General features: G+C 39.5%; 1 protein-coding gene across 3 annotated transcripts in view; it reads left to right on the plus strand.

The window, feature by feature from the left end:
• Nucleotides 1–24,940, plus strand: part of IP3K1 (inositol-trisphosphate 3-kinase-like protein) — a 238,345-nt gene that overhangs the window by 150,383 nt on the left and 63,022 nt on the right. The window lies entirely within an intron of this gene.

Here is a 24,940-nt window from a genome sequence, read left to right on the forward strand (position 1 = left end):
ATTCAAAGAATGTTTTCGATTGGAGCCGATGTAGAAACATGTGATCTTTTGTAAGTTTCTATTTTTGGCTCCACTACGCAAATGCACTCGAATTTCTCGGCGTCTACAATGTACAAGCGTGGAAGGTGCCTCACCCTATTTGGTTTGGTGCGGGGAAAGAGAATCGCGTTAAAGTACCAAAAATGACTTGAGTTTACACACCATATAACACAGTAAAATAAAGTATTAATACTTGATACTGAATCTCAGAAGTAAAACGCACATTCACACTGTTCAAAACTATCACAGCTATTTTGGGATGTTCAAACCTCATTTGGTTACATAGCACTTAAAAGATACCAAAAAGAGCATTAGACTAACATTTTGCACAGGAAATGAATAATTCTAAAATATGATACACGACAGCAAAATATGAATTACCAATAGCAACACGAGAAAGATAGATCTTGACTCAAAATGAAAAATAAAACAGTGAATTGTGTGAGTTGTCCAGTGGCCAGAAATTGGGAGGTATTGGGGTTAAGCTATGGAATTAAATGATACTAGCATACTTCGACCATATTTCAAGATCCGAGCAAGGATTATTAGCATATCTCATTAAGCATCAGTAAAATATTCTGACTTGTGTTTCTTCCATCATTGGTTATTGTACTTCTAAGATGTAGAAATCTCACACCTCGTCGATTCTACTCTGACCTAACATTATGTTTGTTCCTAAAGACTGAGACATCTGTTAATAAAAAAACTTGTAGTCTATTTGTGATTTCAGTTGTGACTTTCCAGGATTCTGCTCCATACAGCAATACTGATTTAACATTACTTCTAAAAATCTTTAACTTTGTTTCTGTAGTTATAATCCTACTTTTCCATATTGGGTAAAGTTGTACAAAGGCCCCATTTGCTTTCTTGATGCGTTGTTTTACATCATGTTCTGTTCCTCCATTTGTTGCAACTACACTTCCTAAGTAAGTAAAATTGTCTACATCCTCTAATATTTCATTTTCTAATTGAATATAATCTTGGATTCTTGCATTTATTCGCATTGTTTTAGTCTTTGATTTATTTAATGTCAGTCCGAATTTTTTAGCTTCTACAACCAGATCTTCCAATTTAGTTTTTGCATCTCTATAAGAGTCTGACAACAGACACGCATCATCGGCAAAGTCTAAATCTTCTAATCTATCCATAAGGCCCCATTGCATTCCTCTTCTTTTTCCCTTTACGGTTTCCCTCATTACTGTATCTATTACGAGAAGAAAAATAAGAGCCGACAGAATACATCCCTGCCTCACTCCAGATTCTGTTTCAAAGGGTTCTGTAACATCTCCTTCATGAATAACTTGACTCTTGTATTGTCGATATGACTCCTGGATTATCCTTATTATCTTAAGTGGTATTCCAAACTTCTGTAATATTTGTCTCAGGAGAATATTAAATGTACATTGGCCAGAAGTAATCACAAATCAAGAACTTTGGATACGAGCATCAGAAGACCAGATTAAAAACCAAATTAAAAGAAGAAAATGGAACTGGATAGGACACACACTAAGGAAAGCAGACAACACAATTGAAAAACAAGCACTTTACTGGAACCCTCAAGGTGCTAGAAAAAGGGGAAGACCCAAAAGTTCATGGAGACGTATTGTTGAAGAAGAAGGAAAACAACAGGGGAAAAGTTGGAAAGAAATGAAGAAGATCGCATGCAACAGAGTGAGATGGAGACACTTCGTGGATGCACTATGTTCCAATAGGAACGGATGGAATTAAAAAAAAAAAAGACTGAGGTTTTGCGCTCCATGTCATTATCTGTGTGTTCTTAACGTTTATTTTCATTTTATATCCAATCTTGAGAATTTCTTCCATTTCGTTCAAGCTCACACTGGAATGCTGTGTCATCTGCAAATGGGAGCATACACTTCCTTGGACTTTTAACTCCTACATAGAAACTTTAGAAGTTCTCCTTTACTTATGTTATTAATAAAGAAAAAAAAAATCAAGCATGTGCCTGCACCAAACAGGCAACTATAACTTTATTCTTAATTTGGTATTCCCATTTACGTCAACAATCAACCAGCTGAAGCGCAGCATTAACTTTACAATTGCATCATTGCATACAAGTGTGTGTGTGTTCGTATGGGAAAATGCGACTTGCACTGACAAGAGCGGAAGTTAAGAATAAGATAAAGAGCATTTCTTTTCAGGTTCTGTTTCGCAAGTGTATCAACTGAGCGAATCCGACTTTAGCACTGTGTCGATCGTAAGTCCAAAACTGCATCACGTTTGCTTTGATGCATTTAGAGTTGTGAGTGCAAAGAATTCAACACATCTAATAGTTTGGTGTGCTTGGTTTTGTTCCGCAATCGGTACTGGCTCTTCTGAGGCAATATTTATCGCTATAATTTTGAATTTTACTCAGAAATTTTGATACCACAGCACATGATAGGCAACATAATCATTTCTGCTCTTCCTGGGGTGATAGAGGGAACATATTATAATTTGTTACCATAATTTATCAGATGATTTCCATTACATGCAAGTGGTTTGAATTGAGCACTCCGCCAGAGAATATGCTAATTTTTTCTAACTAGATAACCCTTCACTTCGATCGCCATTTAAGTGTTTACACAAGGAACACACAAGTTCTCTGCAGTGCATGTTTTCCAAGTGTAACTTTCACGCATAAGTTTTAAACAACGCAAAGTAACACCGTTGTGATGACATTTGCAATATTGGTAACGCTGCTAGCGCAAATACTGAAATAGCAAAACGCAATTACGGAAAAGTAATGCGCTATTAACGCAAGTACCGAAAAAGTAACGCTTTATTAACGCAAGTACCGAAAATGTACCACGTTATTAATGCAAGTACCGAAAAAGTAACGTGTTCTTAACGCAAGTGCCGAAAAAGTAACGTGTTCTTAACGCAAGTGCCGAAAAAGTAACGTGTTCTTAACGCAAGTGCCGAAAAAGTAACGTGTTCTTAACGCAAGTGCCGAAAAAGTAACGTGTTCTTAACGCAAGTGCCGAAAAAGTAACGTGTTCTTAACGCAAGTGCCGAAAAAGTAACGTGTTCTTAACGCAAGTGCCGAAAAAGTAACGTGTTCTTAACGCAAGTGCCGAAAAAGTAACGTGTTCTTAACGCAAGTGCCGAAAAAGTAACGTGTTCTTAACGCAAGTGCCGAAAAAGTAACGTGTTCTTAACGCAAGTGCCGAAAAAGTAACGTGTTCTTAACGCAAGTGCCGAAAAAGTAACGTGTTCTTAACGCAAGTGCCGAAAAAGTAACGTGTTCTTAACGCAAGTGCCGAAAAAGTAACGTGTTCTTAACGCAAGTGCCGAAAAAGTAACGTGTTCTTAACGCAAGTGCCGAAAAAGTAACGTGTTCTTAACGCAAGTGCCGAAAAAGTAACGTGTTCTTAACGCAAGTGCCGAAAATGTAACGTGTTTTTAACGCAAGTGCCGAAAATGTAACGTGTTATTAACGCAAGTGCCGAAAATGTAACGTGTTATTAACGCCAGTACCGAAAATGTAACGCGTTACTAACGCCAGTACCGAAGAAGTAACGCGTTACTAACGCCAGTGACGAAAAAATGACCAAGGTCTTCCAATCGGCTAATCAATGGGTGACGCATGGTCAGCGCATCAAGTCCCATCGCCGATTATTTCTGGGTTTGGAGACAGTCCAATATTCAAGCAGCAACCCGTCAGTTGTCCTCACGATGCTGTGTTAACACCGAAAATGTGGATCTCCCACCGAGAATCGAACCCCGGACCTCTCGCACCAAAGACGAGAGCGCTACCCATTTGATTACGCGGGAGCTCTTGCGACCTGCGTGAACGCACTTAAAATCCAAGCACTCGTACGGGATCTGTCACACTATAACTGTATTGTGGTCATGCAAGGAGGCTGTTGTGTCACCCATTCAGGTTTGCAGACATGGCGAATGTGGGTACGTGTTTGCGAGAATGCACAAACAAACGGCTACCGAACGAACTATGTGTTCCCTGCGGCCACATCAGAAGGTAATGATTTCTCCCCTTTTGGAGACGTATGTACGTCATTACTAACGTCAATAGCGTTGCAACTTTTCCCAGTAAGATTGACTCACTCTGCCAGTGCTTTGTGACAAATCTCTCTCCCTTGTGTGTTTGTTTGTGTGACACAGACGTGGTGTGATGGGACACTCCTCCAATTTTTTTTAACCCTTTTTCGCGGCATTGAAGCAATTTTCGCTATTTCCTGTGTGGCACTGGCCGGACGTTGTGGTTCATCGCCACACCACTGGGATTTTCTGAGATCTGGGTTTTCCCTCCATAATTGTATAGTATGAAAGTGTTAAGGTTGTCCTCTTGGCCAGATGATACCGCTTATTCAGGCCACGAAGGGGTTCCGCGGAAAAGTTCACTCTTATATCGCGTTATTCATTCTAAGGATAGCCGGGGGTGTAAGGGCGTCTTGAGAATTCACCCGAAAGTCAACTTCATTTCCACATGGTACCACCCGCTGGCTGCAATGTTGCAGGACTGGCGCCTGTTCCTACAGCCAGTATAATTCTCTGTAGATCTCTGTGTTGTACTGTACTTTGTTCTTATATGTGCTGAGCGGCCTTTTACAGCCTCAGCTACGTAAAATTTAATCCTCAGAAACACGTGTTGATTTTAGTATTAGTAAAGAGCTTGGCCTCGGATAATGTGATGGGAGCAAATAGCGAAAGTTTTGTCATACCCAATTTAATGATAATATAGTAGTAATCTAAGGATATTCAACTCCCGACAAATTTCATCCGACATTAGGATATCCAGATATTTATTTATCCATCGTCCGGATCTTCCCTAAAGTTTGAGTCATCCAAGTTACATGAATATTCGGAATATCTGTTTCTTTCACAACGGATACGAATAATTTGGAGGCACATTGCTCAGTGGCTCAGATCCCACTTTTAAATTGTAGGTTAAGTCCCGATTAGCCAGAAAACGAAATGCATGGTATCGGTTTATGCACCAGAACGCATCGACTGATGCACTTAAGTGTGTTTTACGGCCTCTGCCAGGAATCAGATTCACAGTTTGATGCATTTTTGTGCATCTTTCTCGATAATGCAGGAAGATGCATCGAAAGACATCAACTGATTAAAGTGCATCTCGACTGAAAGAAATAATAGCATATGATGTACTTTTACGACATACAAAAATACACAAAAATGTATGAAACTATGAATCTGATTCTTCGCAGAGGCCATAGGACACACTTTAGTGCATCAATCGATGTGATGCATTTAGTTTTCTGTGTGTACTTGAACTAAGTTAACTTAAACTTTGACTCAACCCCCCCCCCCCCTCCCCCCACTATTTTTATGAAGTAGGAAACTGTTTCAGTTCTTTTGGAGTTTGCTTTTGGATATGTCATTACTAGACCTCGGATTTTTAGGTTCTAAAAAGTGTGCTTTTAGATTCCTAAAATAGGCTCTAAAAATCCTAAAATAGGTTCTAAAAATCTTAAATTAGTCTCGAAAACATCCTGAAGTAGGTTGCAAAAAAACCTAGACTGGTACAAAAATTCCTGAAAAATACTGATTAGATACAATCGTTAAAAACAAAATTTCACAAGAACCGTAATTTCCAAATATTAATTTTGTAAACAAATTTTCATTTCTTTATATCATTTTCAAAATTATCTACAAATTATTATAATACTACACTTCTGCTGTTAGCAAAAGTTACTTGTTGGTATGAAAAATTAATTACATATGTATAATTTACTGCCCAATATCGCTTGGAAATCCTTGAATTTTGCGTAAATTATTGGCTCTGGAAATTATTAAGGAATTTTGGTAAAACATGAAAAAAGTTACAGGAGGGTGTTTTCTCTATTCCCATTTTTTTCTCCGTAGACGTGAAAAATTGCAACTTTTATTAATCCAAATGCAATGAAATCTATACATGTTTATAAATGCCCTGAGACAAGTTTCTTTCAGTTTAGCTTTTATTTTCATTTTCTTTTGAAAAAGGAAAAGAAAGCTGCTTGGAAAATAAAACAGAATTTTCTCAATCCGTTTACTTTGTTGATGTCCTTTGCAGAACAATCTATCTGACAGACGGAAGATTATTGCAAAATAAGATACCTTGAAGTTGATTAGGTAAATTTTTTGGTAAATTTGAATCTCAAAAACCCTTTATATTGTTAATATTTTTGATGGGGGGTGGAGGGGGAGAGTCTGCAGGGTGGCGACAGACCTGGAAAACCTGGAAAACCGGGAAAAGTCAGGGAATTTGAGGTGTCAAAAAAAGTCAGGGAAATGTCAGGGAATTTCGTCTTCATTGACTTCTTTTTTATTTATTTATTTAAAGATATCCTTATGGAACTCTGCACGGGAGCAGGAAGTCTCGTTCGTAAGTTTCGGCATCAACTTTTAGGCCCCTTTTATGCGCAACACAACCATGGCGCCAGAAACCAGTGATGGCAGGAGGAGAGAGAGAGAAATTTCTCTCGCCCGGGCTTCTCGGCGGGAATTTTAAATTCGAACACTCTTTGGAGGAAAATTGTTATAACTCTGGCACTATGGGAGCAATCTACTTCGGATAACTTTTGTTTTGCAGCTAAAACATCAGCGCATGCAACCGTGTACAATTCAGAATGCCGAACCGAGGAAGGGGAGTTTGGGGGGCACGACCTCCGAATTTCAATGGAAAAAAGCAAAAATCTGGAGTTTGCCCCCTCTTCTCCCACTATTTTGGAGAGAAGGCTCGAACTTTAGTATTTTCTTCAAAGAATGGACATTTCTCAAGAGAATGAAATATGTTTCATGTTCTTGGGTGCCATATAAGTTGAATAATGAGCCAAAATGTGATTATTTTTTTATGAAAAATAGGTAATTTGCAATTTTGGAGGAAAATTGTTATAACTCGGGCACTATGGGAGCAATCTACTTCGGATAAATTTTGTTTTGCAGCTAAAACATCAGAGAATGCAACCGTGTACAATTCAGAACGCCGAACCGAGGAAGGGGGGTTTGGGGGGCGCGACCTCCGAATTTCAATGGAAAGAAACAGAAATCTGGAGTTTGCCCCCTTCTCCCACTCTTTTGTGGAGAAGGCGCGAACTTTAGTATTCTTTTTATAGATTGGACATTTCTCAAGAGAGTGAAACATGTTTCATATTCTTGGGTGCCATACAAGTTTAATAATGATCCAAAATGTGATTATTTTTTTTTACGAAAAATAGGTAATTTGCATTTTTGTAGGAGAATTGTTATAACTCGGGCACTATGGGAGGAATCTACTTCGGATAAGTTTTGTTTTGCAGCTAAAACATCAGAGCATACAAACGTGTACAATTCAGAATGCCGAACCGAGGAAAGGGGGTTTGGAGGGCGCGACCTCCCAATTTCAATAAAAAAAAAACAACAAAAATCTGGATTTGTGTCCCCCTTCTCACACTATTTTGGGGAGAAGGCGCAAACCTTAGTATTCTCTTCAAAGAGTGGACGTTTCCAAAGAGAATGAAACATGTTTCATGTTCTTGGGTGCCATACAAGTTGAATAATAAGCCAAAATGTGAAACTCTTTTTTTTTTACGAAAAATAGATAACCGTGTACAATTCAGAACGCCGAACCGAGGAAGGGGGGTTTGGGGGCGCGACCACCGAATTTCAATGAAAAAAACCCACAAAAACCGGGGGAGTAAAGGTTAAGCCTCTAAATATTACGTGAAAATTTCATGGAATTATCATTTTTTCTTGTCCATATGGGAGTAGTAAGGGGACTTGTCAACAGATGGAGGGATAAGAGCAGGTGGCGCCGGCCGATAGTTGTCAGACGTCGTAGTAAGGCATTTTGTTGGAGAAACTGAAGGAACATGGAAACAAATAGGTTCCATTGATACATACGATTTTTGTCGAATATCGCCACCCGACAAAGTATCTCACAGAAATTGCATGGACTGCAACATCCAACAAAAATCGTATGCATAAACAAGAAGAGCTTTAGACTGCAAATATGCTGCTGGAATTTTATTACTCTTCTGGCTCACTTCACCTTATTTAATGTACCAGTGCTTACGAAGGTCTTCATCATCCTGACGTATTACTGGTTTCGCACAAGTTAACATACGTTTACAATGACATTGCACTATTCTTAGATATCAAGAAGAATCCAACCAAACGGGATATATATTGAATACTATCACGAAAAAGTAAATCATAAATCTGCATTGGTGAACGTTATAAAAATTGGCAAGTGCATGCTCCCAACCTCAAATTTACTACAACACTATTATTGCAATGAAATTAATTCCACTCTCTGTCCTGTCTGTTTAAACTCGTGAGAGATGGTCATTAATCTCTCACTGAGTAAGGTTAATGTCCAATATTATGAAATAAAATACTAATAATAAATATGTAAATATTTTAATATCATATTTACTCGAGTCATTCAATCATAAAAGCAAATCACTTTCTTCAAGAATTGACTTTTCTCTGCCAGCCCTGCTACATTTTCACTTTCCATCTACTGATTTATACGAGGGGTGGCCAGAAAGTAATTTCCGATTATTAGGAGTATATTTTACTATTCTTCAAGCATACGAATACTATGAATCCCCGTTTACTATTGCTGATGCAGTATATGGATTTTTCGCAAACGCCAAAACCGTGCAAAATGGTAATTGCTGCGAAGTTATGTTTAGGAATGGGCAGTGATGTCTGGACACATTTTTTGCCCGTTTGAAATATCGAAATAATGCGAATAAAAATAAAACTCTCACTAAGAGACATAAGCCATGTGACTTACAATTTGAAACAGTATAGTTTAAAAACACCATGAAGGTATAATTTCAGATATTGGGCAGAAAATGCGCTAAAATGAAAATGTGAATCTTGAGAAAAATAACACCCAGTAGTAAAAAATAAAAAAATAAGAAAATACACCAATTTGAAAAAAAAAAAATATCAAGGTCCCTACCGATTAGGCATAAATAAAACAAGAATATCATTTGTAATTTATAGCATTAGTAACAGTGAGTCCTAACCTAATTTTCGGCATAATCACCACCGTTGTTCTGGCATTTGTCGTAGCAAGGCACTAAATTTTGTATGCCCATGTTATATGTGTCTGACAGCAGAGACTGGATCTATCTGTACAGCAGTGTAGCTGTCAAATCCTTGCCCTGCCAGAAACCTCTTCAGTTAAACAAAGAGATGAAAGTCAGTACATTCAAGGACAGGGCTGTACATGGAGTGGTCCAAGATCTCTCACCTGAAGTGATGCAAAGGGCCCGTGGGTACTCGGCTGGATGGGGTTGTGCACATTCGATTGGCCTTCCGTGAATTGTCTGCACCATCGTCTGTACTATCACTCACGACGTCCGTTCTGCACACCTCACATGATTGCTGGTGCAATCTTTAACCTAGAACTGTCCTAAAACGGTTGCATTGCAACTGTACCAGATTACAACTGCATGCCACTTCTTCCTGCCTGCATGTGTATGTGTGTCGCTCTCCGACCACTAGTGCTGCGTATAGGCACCATTGGAGCTTTTTTCAGGATGCCCCTCGTATATGAACTTTCAGAAGCTTTTATTATTAGAGTGTTCCTGTTTTAATGTGTGGTTTAACTAAATCAGGTACCTATACAATGCAATTCTATAAATGCCTTGCGTTAAATTTCTAATACCTACATACCCTTTTCGTCAGCAATAATGGTATAACTGCATGTTGTCAGTTTCACAGTACTTTACTTGGATATACTGTACTGAAGCAGAAATCCTATTGATAATGTAAGGAAATATGACACTTTATTTTGCTCGATTCAATTGTTTCACTTATATGCAAGAGTTAAGTTGTTTGCTTTACAGAGAAGAGAGAAGTAGCTTTATGCATTGAAAAATGAGTCCGCACTCATGGTTCTTGCAAGCAGAGGGTTCCAAACCTCAGTGGAAATATCAACATATAATACCGAGAATGTATAAGGAGACTGATAAATTACAAATTGTACAGGGTGTCTATAAAGTCATTTAACATTTCTGCATGAACAGGATTTATGGTGCAAAATACAATGTGTACTGAAACATATATCACAGTAGGACACAAAATCAGTATAACTCAATGTGACCACCCCTCAAGTCTAGGCACATATACCAACAATCCACCATAGCCCGAAACACCTTCTCCAACATAGCTGGTGTAATCTCAGCAACTGCGGCCGTAATGCATTGTTTCAACTGGGCTATGCTTTGAATCCTCGCCCCGTACACCTTACACTTGATAAACTCTCAAATGTAAAAGTCTAATGGGGACAGATCGAGAGGGAGGGGGGGGGGCAACTCCCCATTGCGAGACACGACCAATCCATCTACCGGTAAAAACTTCATTTAGGTGATCACAAACGATGATGGCAAGATGGGGTGGTGCCCCATCCTGTTGGTGCATAGTAAGAAGCTTGGCGTGCCCCAATCCACCATGCTATGAGCCACAGTTGGTAGATGCTGGGATTATGGATGTGGTGGGGATACGTGTGATCGCGTCCTGTACATTTTCCACAATTTGTGGTGTTATGGCTGGCCTACCAGGACGTTCTTCATCATCCTCAACAATACCTATTCACTTGAATTTGTTGACCAGGTTCTTAATAGCCAGCCTGGTGGGGCCTGGTTTTCTGAATTTCAGAGTGAAGTCCATCCGCACCTGTTCATATGTCATTCCACGCAGACGAGCACAAACAACGGCTATTCTCTCTTCTATAGAGTACATTTTATCAGATCACTTGGAAAAAAGAAAAGGTTTGTCATTAGTTCATTGAAATGTATTTCTTAGTCAATCACTCTTCACTCTTATCTCATTCAGTCGTAACTTTAAAAATAATCAAGTATTTTATTTTAAACTTACTGTGTGTGACAGAATTCCGTAATCCTTCCCTAGCTTGTGTATTGTAATAATTTTCCAAATTCACTATTTTGCAGTTTGAATTAATATCATAGAGAATAGAGAAAGTAAGTCAATTTCATAGAAGATAATATTGGTACTTAACACAACCATACGTGGATCTGTATGAGTTTATTATTTCCATTTGCAAAAACATCAATTTAGTTTAGTTTGTAATTGTCAGGGGAAAATGTAAATTTTGTCCTGGAAAACCTGGAAAAGTCAGGGAATTTTATTTCTGCTTGTTTGTAGCCACCCTGGTCTGTAATACGTGAGGTTGGAATAGAAATCTGCTTGTATCCTTGAATTCTTGGAAAGTTCGCCTTGAAAACCAGGAATTATACTTGAATTTTATCATGCTCCTGTAGTGACCACCATGAATCTTTTTGCATGTTATCCACACTCAAACTCCGCCTTTTGTCTGTGAGGATCATTTCATGTATTGAAACATAGTCAGTAGGGCAAATTTGAATGCTGAAACGTTATCACCAGGCTTGAATGCTAGAAAGGACCAAACTGACGCGAAAGTGAACAAAGCCACACAGATCAGAAGCTTGCACTTTGGACTGTGCAGGCAGTAGAGATGATTGGGTGCCAAAACTGAGAAAAGAGGAGAGCAAGGACAGTTTACTTATCTTAGTATGCGAGGCTTAGCATTAAGAGTCTATAGTGCAGGTAACAGTGGCGTCAGACATTTTGTTTTGTTTAGAGCTTTGATAAACATCATTTACTTGGAGGGAGGGAAATCGACAGAAAACATGTTTTAAACACGCCAGTCATTGAATTATTTGGCCACCAAACCTAGTAAATATCTCTGAGGTATAAAAATCCTGTAAAACCTTTAAAAAATATGAAAACCTAAAAAAAGGTTTAAGTTTGGCACATGAACCTAAAATAGGTTATAACAAGCAAAAAAGTTAATTTTAGACACTATAAAACTTCGTTAGTTCTTGCGTTTTTTTATGAAATGCTGACATTACTTGTTACTTCTTATTTACCTGCAAAGGGAAAAATAGGTTAAAAACCTAAAATCAGATGTCTAGTTATTACGTACAGCAAATTCCCTCTCCCTTGTGCAAGTGTAAAATTTCCCAGTTGAATCCAAGGATTTCCTAGTCCCCGTGCTCAAACTATTGATTGTGTTTTTGAGGAAGATACTGTGTATATGTAAGGAAAAAAATGCTGCTAGATTATCTACTCTACTTTTCCTGATACTAGGGGGAGAAATAAGCGGCCATACGTTGATAGTGAATTGGTGTAATGGTGTGTGACGTCCATATCACCTGATTTCCCCCGTGAGTATTCGGTTTGCCCCAGCAGCATTTTAATCCTAATTTCCTCATTTTTTGTATGGTTTGAAGCTAGTGTGTGTTACATTCCTGAAACAATGCAAGCCTATGCTGAAAAACTGATAATGTTGTTCAATTGAACTATGTAATAAAAATTGCATTAAAAATATTGTTGTTGGTTGACTCATTGGAAGATCCTCTTATCGCCTCGGGGCGTGATTCCGAACAAGTGCGAAAAAGAGAAGTTAATTCCAGATGATACAAGGTCGTGAGGATAATGATTACGTACTAAGGACCTGGAATGGCTGGGCGGGCAGTGACCAGTGAGTCAGGTTGTAATATGAAGGTCACGGAAGGAAGAAATTCCACAGAGTGACCGGGGCTTTTACCGTCTGTATTCAGTTTCAGGAAAGCGTAAATTACTGTACTCATGGAGTACTATCAGCTTTATATGGAAGGTTCATATTCGTTGAACCTTTACCACAACAGAAAATAGTCTACTTTTGTTCCCTCCCCTGAGATTTCTGGAAAGAGTTAATGTAACTCGAAAGGTGAACTTGTAGAGATATTTTATAACAAAAAGTATTGTTTTCTGTGACTTATAGGCCGTAAGTTACAGCAACTATTATTATTAATATTTGAAGTAGGGTTAATTTAAGCTTACAGTCTATTTTTATCTAGGTACCTGGGGGAAACCCTGGGGGGTAAAGGCGGTAAGGGTCGTGATGCTGATCACATGACCCCCACTCACTACCGGATCAAGAAAGTGTGGGGCGTTACCCCCACACCCCCTATACGCCTTCATGGCGTGGTGCTAAGAACAGGGGAGCACTACTTTTTTAATAGATAAAAGCTTTTTGTCTTGCATGAATTAAAGTATACAATAATAATAATAAAAATTAAAAACAATAATAGCAATAATAATAGTTTATTTAAAGTACTGAGAACAGTTAAAAAACAACTTATACAGCACTGTCACAAAGAGTAATAAAAGGATTAACTCATATTGGTTTTTACAGCAAATGACATCCTATACCTAAATATAATATTTTAAGGGAAGTCATAAATGAAATCATCGATTAATATTTTTTTATAAATTCACCACCATTTTTCAATTTTACTGATAATAATAATTTTTTCTTGATTTATATTTTGGAACGTTATATACTATTGTATATAGCAATAATAATAGTAATAATAATAAACGTTTCTATGACTGCTCCCCCTGAGAAAAAATCCTGGGGGCGTCCTTGATAGTCTACATTCTAGTAGTATACAATACACGTATACAGTTTTATTTATGTATATAACTTGGCAGCAGGCGTTCAGAGTTCCACCATTTTTCCTAGGTGGATGCGGGGTCTGTAGCCAAAATTTAAGAGATCTATATGAGATTTTTTCCCCTAGTCTGAAGTACAAGTGTTCTACTCGCAATATAAACATTAGAATGAAGGCCCGACGATACTAAAATACTTCATTAGATCTGGTAGTTGTCAACTAATTTAATCCAAATTTTATATTTATGAATAAGCATAGACATAATGGAAATAATACTCTGTGATTATACGATAATTTATTTATTAATATTAAATTTGAAGGGGCACATATTAATTAACGTATAAACTTAGCAAAAATAGATGTTTACTAGTAATGTTCTTGGGATCGGGGCATCGACTTTTAAACAACTGCTTTAGGCAGACCTTGTTTTGTAACATATAATTTAAGCACATGTCAATTTTCACAGGATATCGTACAAAGATTTAGCAGTTATTGTGGAATGTTTGGGTTTCCTAGCCAGAGAACCACCCTCAATAATTTTCTGTATCTTCTTCGGCCAGGTGCTGGATAGAGCATTCCCTTATCTGTCAATAACCAGGAACAATAAAAACCCAGCACAAAATAACATTAAAATTTCAACGCTTCATGGATTTCCCATCAGGTAAAAAGGATTAAAAATCTTCCATGTGTCAGCTACTACGTGGGTTTTTCTCTTGCACTGTTTCTTCCTTGGCGTTGTGAGTAAGCAACCCTGGAAACATTGAATTTTTAATGTGTTATTTTGAGACTTGTTGTAATTCTGTTCCTAGGTAGACAACAGGTTTTCGCTTTGATATTTCACCTCAATGTCTGCTTCGTCCTTGTGCTCTTGCCTGTTTCATCAGTTCAGTACCGTATCACGCCGAAGACGTGACTCGAACCCGGGACTTCGGGCGTTATAACTCGATAGTCTAAAGGGGTCCTTCTAGAGCGCTGGAAAAAAGCTTCTTAAAAGCAAATCACACCAGCGACCTTCAGTGGATCTGAAAAATCCGCTAACATGAATTCTACCGGAATCGTATAAAACAAATATAGTAAATGCAGCTTTATACTAGAAGCACCGTTGGCGACAGACGCGGTCTCGTCAACGGTTTTAACGATCAGAAATTCGAATTCAACATAAATAGTTAATATCGAATGTTTAAGTGTTGTTCTTATTTCACAGGGGCGAGTCCCCTTTGCTTGTTTACGTGTTAACGTTGTTTCTCTGGGTTGTCACCCCATCACCTTTGTGTCCCTCTTGCTAAGCAAGCGAGTTGCTTCAGGCCGTCATAGCCGTAAGTAACGATCCCCAAAATCTACCTTAGCTTTGTGCGGTACTCCCATCATTGGATTAACATGGGGAGAAAATAAAAATGCAAAGATGAACATTGTGTGAAAACAATCAATAGAAGTAGGTTAGGGATAAATCACCCAAAGTTTCTTTTGAGCTGTCATTATACTCGAAACTGGACTTGCACTTTGAAGCTGTGGAATGTGATGAGTCATCTGAACCTCAAGTTCCTACTGCCACTGTCATTCACTCTATGTGAGACATTAAATGATTCCTGAAGATTGATCTTGTGAAGCAGCACGTTTTGTTAAGTACCAGTGTGCTGGATTATGTAGTGATTGATTACTTGAAAATGTTTTGAGATCAACTTAACAGCCATGTTTCCTGTATTCTTTCCTCCACGCACGATGGTCGTGTCGAGATAAGAAGGGATTTCCCAAGTTGGGTGTAGTCTCTTGCACCCCCATCGTTTCTTCAGCGTTCAGTCATCACCTTGCAGATACGATATTGTACAGTCACGGACACTTCTGGGTTATAACAATTCCATTAACTTTCAATGGAATCGTTACAACCCAGAAGTGTCCATGACTGTACACTAATATGGTCACCTGCAAAATAAATGAGTACTATATACATGTACAGGGTCAACGAAGTTAGTTGCATGTTGAATTGTATCTTCTGCAAATATGCTGTATAAAGAAACAAACTACCGAAGTACTAATTGAGGCGAGTGTACGTACCGCACCGTGACCGTGCTGTCTAAGAGGCTACAAGGTGAACTTTTCTCTGAGATTTCGGCCTGTGTATGGGACCGGTAGCCACCCACCATCGTGAGGAGCTACGAATGAGTAGCATCACCCGGTCATGGAAACCTATAACAACAAATGCGGGTTCGTCGTGGTGACCACACGTCACCCGCCGTAACTGGTTGGATGGTCTCCTGATTGCAGTCGGGAGTAAGGTAGGTAGACCCAGGCCTTCACGGGCAGTTTCGCCACGGGTTATTCACATTGGAGGTATCTACACACGCGCACAGCAAGAAAAATAAAATATAAATATTTTTAGAGTAATAGTAAACTGATCAAATGCGGAGGTTTATTTTGGAACACCTTGTATTTGTCTATGACGTGCCATCTAGAAACATGTGTACTTCAACCCACACATCGCGTATGAGATTAGATATACTTCTGAGGAAATCATTGTGCAGACAGTTGATCTTTGCTGCTTGGTAGAATAATTATTTCCCGTGTGTCTCGATGTGCTTAGATAGTCTTATCCTGTAGTAAAGGGGAGGGGATGGGGTAGAAGAGCTATCCCACTAGAAGAGGTGCTCAGATATTCAAAACTGCGGGTCTGTATTCAGTCAGATGTGCAAATAAGTTAAAACAATGTAAAAGTATACCATTGACTTCGAGAGTGGAGTGAGATAATATTAAACAGCCAGCATTTATTTTTAATTTTTCTCTAATCTTCGAAAGGTAGTAAAGTTAAGAAATCTTTGCCTGATGAAGCTGGATAAGACATGATCATTCTATGAATAAAGATGAATGAATGATGTATTTTACTTCGCGTTTCTCTCACTTTTTGTTAATTGCGAAGATGATGATGTTAAGATGAAATAGATGAAGGGACAATCGCAAGCAGGCATAGACGACATAATTCCTACAGAGGATTCTCTTGACTGTAGGTCCAGGCACCAGAGCATCGTTAGTCAGCTAAATGCAGTCCGGGGTGTACTTTGGGTGACATTTGGGTATCTTTATAAAAGTTGAACCCTTACACTCCAAACAACAAATATGAACCGGTTCGAATTCAGAGACTTTGGTTTAATAGCGCTAACCAATAGATTCTAGGGTAAAACCATGTCGTCATTAGTCAATACCAGTCGATTATATTTTGAATAATAGTAACTATTTCTGTCTTGCGATAAGAATTGAACTTTCAATCCAAACTTACCGTAAGATTTCATCTGCTTTGCCAATTGGGAAAAAAACAAGTTTCGGGACTCTCCAATCAGTATTATCTTGGAATCATTTTCTATGATAAAATAAGATATTGAGTGGGACAATAATCCGACCTATGATTCTCTGAAATTACGGTTCAGTGTTCTGTCAGAACTTAGCTAAAAATAAAGCTGATTCCCGAAAGAGATACCAGAACTTATACAAGATCACAGTTTGCAAGGTATATCCGTGAGAAGAAGCTTGAATCAGATATCACATCTCAATATTTTTTCACCGTTGTGAAAATATAAGAGTGGTGTTCGAAGTGCTTTTGGTTAACAGTGAACTATAAACAAGTACTTTGCACTAATAAACTCAATCTGTGATCTTTAAACCTTGCAAATGTTGCATTAGCGATTACGGCTAGCATGTAATTGCCCAAGTAACCATGAGTGAGGATAGATATCTTAGCGATACCAGAGTGCAACTCTTGCCAGATGCTAAACTTTTTGGCTGTCTCCTCGAGTGTAAAGATTGGGTTACGTTGCGTTAGCGAACACAAATCTTTTTGGTGATGCTTCGTTTAGATGGAAATTAGTGATTAAGTAAATCCCGGATAATTATGTAATTACATATTTGTTCTGTTAACAATGTTATATCAAATCAGTGAAATATTGGAGTTCGAGCCAAATGAATTCTTAAAATGCGCATTTTAAAGTACATATTGAACTCCATACGTACATATTTTGCTCCGTAAATGCATAGATCTACCTATTTTACTCCGTAAGTGCTAGTATTTATATATTTTACTCCATTATGTCCACATATTTACATATTTTATCCCATAAGTACATATGTACGTTTATACTGGGTGAGTCTGTTAAAAGAGGCCCCGTGGAAAATGTGCTCCATGAATGTAGGCAACCCTGGTACACCGAAGAGAGGAGCGGGGTAGAGATATCCTGCAGGATATCGGTGCCAAGCAGTTTAGAAAACTTGACATAAACGTAAATTAATGAAACATCTCTTCTGTAAAAACAGTACAGTGTGACAACAACCTACCTAGAGGAAATGTCCTCCGTTGACCTCGAGGCACGTGCGCAGACGATACCACATGTTCTGAAAAGCACGGGCGAGGACATCCTGCGGGATGGCGTGGATAGCTGTGATAATGTTGTTCTGGAGTTCTTCGAGTGTGTGAGGGTTGTTGCTATACACATATCCCTTTAGAGCTCCCCACAAGAAGAAATCACAAGGTGATAAATCTGGAGAACGAGGTGGCCAAGGTTGGTTCGTGCCACGGCCAATGACGCGATAAGGCGGGAACACTTCCTCAATGCGCGTGATCGTTGAACATGCTGTATGCGCCGTGGCTCCATCCTGCTGAAAGTAAGCGTTCCTTCGCCCATCTTCAGTCAGTTGTTCAACAAACACGTTGAATATTTTACTGATGTAACGAGCCGAGTTCAGTCTCGTGGAAGAACACGGGGAAGATGCGGTTTGACGACACGGTACACCAGACACCGAGTTTCTGGGCGTGCAGTGGAACCTCCATGAACACGTGTGGATTGTCACCTGACCAGTGTCGCGTGTTCTGGGAGTTTATGTAGCCTGACAGATGGAACCATGCTTCATCGGAAATGAACAAGTAACCATCCTGCAGCACCTCAGGAGCAATATTGGACAGAAACCACTCACAAAACTGCACGCGAACTGCCTTGTCCACATCCCGCACCTGATGCATCACGGTAACTTTGAATGCGTACAAGTTCAAGTCCTGCTTCAGGATCCGCATAGCGGTTGACTGGGACACCTGCAACTGTTGTGCCAAACGCCGAGATGATTTTCGTGGACTGCGTATCGCCCACCTTTGCCTCAGTGCAGACAGTTTTTGGACGCACTTTTCGCCTATTCAGCACGGGGCCGGTTTCCCGTCATTTTGCAATCATTTTTTGCATTACTGATTTCGTTGGGGCCTTCGCTGGAACTCCATTCACCGCGAACTCCTTCGTAAACAAATCTGCACACTGTTTCCAAGAACCGAGGCGTGCAAACGTCTCGACAACAAAGATACGCTGCTGCACCGTTAACACCATGTTGACCCACCGAACCACACTCACAACTTTCCTCGCCGCTCAACTGCACTCAACTGACCTGCACGCTGCCTGCCTCAAGGTCACTACTGGACACTTTCTTTTCAATCCCCCTCTATGCCATGTTGTCGAAACTTCTTGGCACCGATATCCTGGAATGTTCTCTACCCCACTCTTCTCTTCGGTGTACCAGGGTTGCCTACATGCAAGGAGCACATTTTCCACGGGGCCTCTTTTAACAGACTCACCCAGTATATTGTATTCCACAAATCCTATATTTTACTCCAGAAGTACATACATTAACACATTTCGTGACATTTTCGTATTTTAATAAATTTTAATTATACGTGGGGCGTTCTCCGTGGCACAGCATAGGGGTCCAGGTTTCGACTCCCGGCCTGGACATAAGTGTTCTTTGTGAGTGTCCCCTTCATCAATTTCATCATATCATCCTCATCTTCGTGATTAACCAAGTGTGGGATAAAAGCGAAGTATAATAAACCAAATCAATTAAGTCTACCTTTCATGTATTCTCGATACAATATATGGATCAGAACATGACCATCTTATTGTTTAATCGGGTCATAATCCACCAGCTATTTCCGTCTCAACCTTACAGGCCTTGATCCTGCACAGTTTAGACTGAAATAACTTGTGGATTACGTACAAGTGCAAAAAATGGAGATATGCATCTAAAACAAAACACATTGGCAGATAAAGAAAGAAAACCAGCACTAGAGGAAGAAAAACATGTTATCATAGAATTAACCGGATATTCTCTTTTGGTGACCGTTATCAGTTATTATTTTAGGACCTTTAGTACACAGATAAAATACTAAACTGGGTTTAACTGGTTGATAAAGAGACAAAATCCCATTGTTACACATGGTTGCAAACAAGCGAATTGACTCATTTTACACGTATTCGCAAATCACCATTTTGGACTTTGTCACCTTTTTCGAATTTGATACCCCTCCAAGGACAACCGGTTTCAAGATTCAAGTAGGTAAAAAATAGTGATGCACGTGCTATAACGCTTTGCACGTGCTTTTAATGTGTACATATTGTGATTTTTCCAGTTGTTGTGTCGGTACATTTTCTGTTCTCTGATTGTTTAGCACTATTTCCAAGTAATGAACAACGTTTTGTGACCGAATGTAGATATGATTGTGTGATAAATAAAATATTTATTTTTAGAGCATTACACTCTAAAAATAATATGTAACTGAGTGAGTTGCCACCGTAGTAGTGATTGCCTAATTGGTGAAACAAAACACTGAATGGAGCGTTAAAGGCCTCCGTACTTGGTGTGGTTTGACGGCATATTGTAGTGCTTTCCCTGCAACAAAGATGCTAAAATCATACATTGCGTATTTAGAAGCATTTATTCACACACAACAGAAACATTTATAAAAAAATATATATGATAATATGTCCCTCTTCTAACATGTAAGAATATCGGTACCCTCACAACTGTTCACTTCACAATGGAGATATAGGACAGGACGTGGCAACACTTTAAGATGTCAGCTGCGGCACGCGTTGTGGTTTCTTCAGGAATGGCACAGGGACGTCATAGCTTGTCACAGCCAGTATACCACGTTATAACATTCCCTAATGGTCTGACACGGGCGTCATACCTTGTCACAAAGAGTATAGCACATTCCCGAGCGTCTGAAAACGTGTTTTAAAAATGCCTGAAAAAGTTATGGAATTTTATTTGCCAAAATAAGTGGGAAGCTCTCCTTAAGATTCAGAATGATCGACATAAAGCATACCGCCTTACGCACAGAGTAAGTGAACTAATGCAAAGGAGCCTTGCAGGTCTCTAGATAAATGGGGTTACGCTCCGAAGTATTTGTACGTGGTTATCTGTAAATAGTCCTGACCTTCGGATAATTGTAGGAAGTGCATGTATGTTGAGATTAATGTTGTATCTCTTCGCACAAGGTTCTCCGCTGTTTCAACATCTTTCTGCTGGTATTCTTGTTGATATAATGCTGGAAATAACATGGAGGTCTTGAATTGCATTGTCACTTTTCGTTATCAGTTCTTCATAGGAATCAGTTTATACAGGTTGGCATTCATTGTATCCATCAAGTCACTGTATAACCCTAACACAAGCGCAGGAATCTCCCATGTTAAACTAACTGCAAGGCTCGCCATGGAACGTTGGCCGATTGAGAGACAGGGTGCAGGTGTTCATCCGAATAAGTTTCTTTTCGGGAGACGCAGTGAGCACATCAACCCGTGCCATAGCAGCACAGCGTAATGAGGTGCATCAGACAATGGAGAGCCAATGGAAGTGTTGAAAAACCAGAAGTCTCAAGGTAGAATGAGGCATATTCGCTGACGTCATGCTGCTCCTCGTGCTTGCTGCATCTCCTGAAAAGGAACCCGTTCGGATGAACGCCTCGTGTCAGAACCTGCCAACGTTCCATGGCACACTGATTGCGAGCTGGAATGGCTAAATCCGGATATCGGATTATTTTCTATCCAGGAATCAAATATATGGATATCTGAAATATGTCTGCATTATCCGGATAGTTTATCCGTTTCACTCACACTCCGTATATTCTTTTATCCGTCACGTTCTATTCTACCGTCAAACAAATACGTCATCCAATCTGTGCGTTTATCCGTTTTATGGATTCTCTGCATATTCTTCAAATTTTTACTTTGTTGTCTAAAATATTTCGTCCCTACAGTACAAAGTTAACTATTTCCCAACACTTCCCCGTCTCTCTCATCGCCTGTTCAACTGACCCCTCTTTCACAATGATCACATTAGAACGACTACCGCTTCCTAGTGATATTCTGGTACGACCTTTCTTTTATTCCCCTATCTAACACTGCCCCATGTCCTTGTTTCTTCGCATATGCTTATTTCCCCCTTCCTGCCAGCATTTACTTCATCTGTTCATACACACGGATGCATATTTCCTGTCTATGTGCCCTGGGTATTTCCCTATGGCCTTGTACAGAGAACATTTAACCTTAGTGTCAGCAATCATTTGTGTAGGTATACATGTTCACGCGCACAAATGCTGAGAGAATGCTCAATTTTTGTCTCTGAAACATCGTACATATTTTTTACCGGCAGTATAGTCGATGCTTGACGTAAGCGAGAATAGTAGATGCATATTCATTGCGGTAAAGAGTCCGGTTCGCAATTTTTCCCAACTGGGAAAATTCCAATGCATCTTTTTCACACATTTTCTCAGAGTAAGTAAAGGGAAAATTGTTCAGTGCGTCCTGCTGAGTTATGGACAGAAACTAAATTAAATGTGAGTGCGGAAAATGTATTTTTTTTTGTTCATAATATGACCTTCAAGGTATTTCCATAATATATCATGGAGCATTGACTGTGGTTTGAAAGTCCACGTTATGCACGGACAGGCAAATCGGTACTGATTTACAGTTTAAAGTAGAATCGGAGCCGCTATGTGCCTCCACCGGGCATCGAACCTGGGACTCCCTGATTACAAGGTGACGACATTATCACTACGCAGTTGGGAAGCCCCGCAAATTGGCTAGTGTAACGTGACGCGTAAATAATTGAAATCCGTTCTGCTTGAATTTAATTCTTGCAAATACTTGTCAACGGTGTTATTCGCAGTGTAGTGACCTTGCACTCGAACGTGCGCGGTGCGGAATAAAGTTTTGATCAAATTAATTTCGAAGTCTTTATTTTGAGTACGACAACGTGGCGCCCAACGTGGGGTTCGAATCTACGACTTGGAGATTAAGAGCCTCATGCTCTACCGTCGATAAAAATAGGTTAATTTCTGAAGTTTTCTCGAATGTCACAGCCCCCCTTGTATCCAAATCGCGTTTGATGCGAACGGTTTTGGATTCGACTCCCGGTACGAGCCCTAAAATTTTGGCGTTGCTAATACCTCGTGAGAGGTCGAGGAGCTACTTGGAAAGAAGAAGTTGCAGACTTCGGCCAAGCAAGCGAGATGACCGCGGCGATGGGTCTCTTATGTGATGAGACCATGTGTCCCCTGGCCCTCAAAGTCTGTTGCACCACAGAGTTTGTTTGATTCTAAGGAAATTTCGCCCTTTCGGGTAGAACTAAAGCACGGCTCTTGGAATGTAGAGGTAAAAACCTTTCTAGTGGCTACTTCGACGGACTTCGAGCAGTAGTAACTTTTGGGCCCCTTTTTATCATTCATGCTGACAAGCATTGGAAGAGATGACTGTAATTAATTCCACGTATCCTCCTTGTATATATTTAACCATGTGACTCATACGCGGGACATCCGGGAGTGGCCTCTGACGAATGGAAGCTGATGTTGCTTTAGACATGTCGGTTTCTACAAGCATTTGCCACGGTTTCGGAACATGGCCTCCTCTATTCTCTTCCTCCAGCCGTTCTTTCTTGAGCTGGTCTTCTCCCGTTCCTGTAGCTGCCGCATTCGATATTATCGGTCGTAAGTCGCAAAATGTGACTGGAATTTTTGGTTTTGCGTCTGTGTAAAATTTCGAAGTCGCCACTTTTTGCCGGCTCGATTAGCATAGTTGTTCCCAAAGTGGGTTCACTAATTTCTAACTCGCCGTTTTATTTGGGGGGAGGGGGGAGAGGACGTAGTCATATCTAGAGCCCTGACTTTCTTTTTGTAACTTAACTTTCGAATTATGTACAGTTCTGTTCAGATAAAGCGGCGCATACTTCAACTGTCGAACCTTATAAAATGTGCCACTTTATCAGGAGTGTACATGATACGTAGCACTAGCACAGTATGGTAAAGTAAGTATAAATGGAACAAATATGTAACTTCAAGAACACGATAATGTTTGTTCCTAATCTCAACTAACGTATACGACAAATTGCATTTGCGCCGACCTCCGTGACGGAGTGGTTATCACAGCGCGCTACGACGCCAAGGGTCTGGAGTTCGAATCCCGGTCTTGGCATGGGTGTTCTTTGTGAGTGTCCCTTCCTTCATTAATTACATCATGTCATCACTTATCCTCATCGTCGCGATTAGCCAAAAGTGGCAGAAAACCTAAGTAAAATAAAACAAGTGAATCAAATCAAAGTTACTGATTAGGCGTACGCATCCATTCATTTCTGAATTCTTCATGGTATCTACAATGTAAAAAAGATTAACCATTGTGGTGCTGTCCTATTGGCAGAAATACGGATGTGTGTTGAAAACGATTTTAAATAACGGCGTAATCGACAGTGAAGTAACTCGGGTGTCGCAACGAGTGCGATGAATTGCTATTGTATGACAGGCAATACAATATCTCCACGGAAATACCTAGTAACATTGAGAGTTTATCACTAGACCTTGAAGTATAAAAATAGAAGAAAATGAGTATTCGTACATGCAATTTCCGCCAGGAATCCATTTGTTGGATATATATTCTCTGTGCCACGAATAGAATGTATCATTGGCAGGATTTTTCTTTATTGTTACGCTCACGCGAACCACTTTTGTTTGTGTGATAACCTTCATCTCTAAATTTTTGCAGGGAACTTCTCTATAATATAAATGCAAATCCATGTCTTTGTGACCGAACACTGTGCACTTTCACTTATGTTTACAAGAAACCCACGCACACATGCAAGGAACAGTCCCAATTGGTAATTTCTGCAAGCCCATTGTTTCCATTGACGTCAGAACATCCATATTTTTTTAAAAAAATCTGAAAAATATTGTTATTTCTGACCTTATCACTCGCATGCATCTAGTACCAGGTCACTTGCTGACGTCAATATGGTTGTTTAATATCTTGAAATTAAATTTTAATTACTAAAGACATTTATTGCGAATATATTGTTCAAGGACAACCTAAGGTTACTGCCAACAACGATTTTATGCTTGCGTGATACCCTGTACCCTAAAGTAATTTAATTATTCAACAGGGTGTCTAGCAGTTTAGAAATCCAGGAAAGTCTGCTTTTTTTGGAAAATCAATGTTTTGTAGTAGTATAGTAAAAAAGGCTTTGAACAAGAAAAAATAGGACAAGCAAAAAATTTACAATTTGTTGTGAACGAACTGGACGTTAGTTTGTTATACTAATTTTTACCAGGTGGTTACAGTCTAATCCAACATGGCTGAAGTTTTCCAAAATCTCAGTTTTTGTGGAATATAGGG

This window comes from Lepisma saccharinum, chromosome 1, assembly GCF_977018435.1.
Source record: "Lepisma saccharinum chromosome 1, izLepSacc3.1, whole genome shotgun sequence".
NCBI lineage: Eukaryota > Metazoa > Arthropoda > Insecta > Zygentoma > Lepismatidae > Lepisma > Lepisma saccharinum.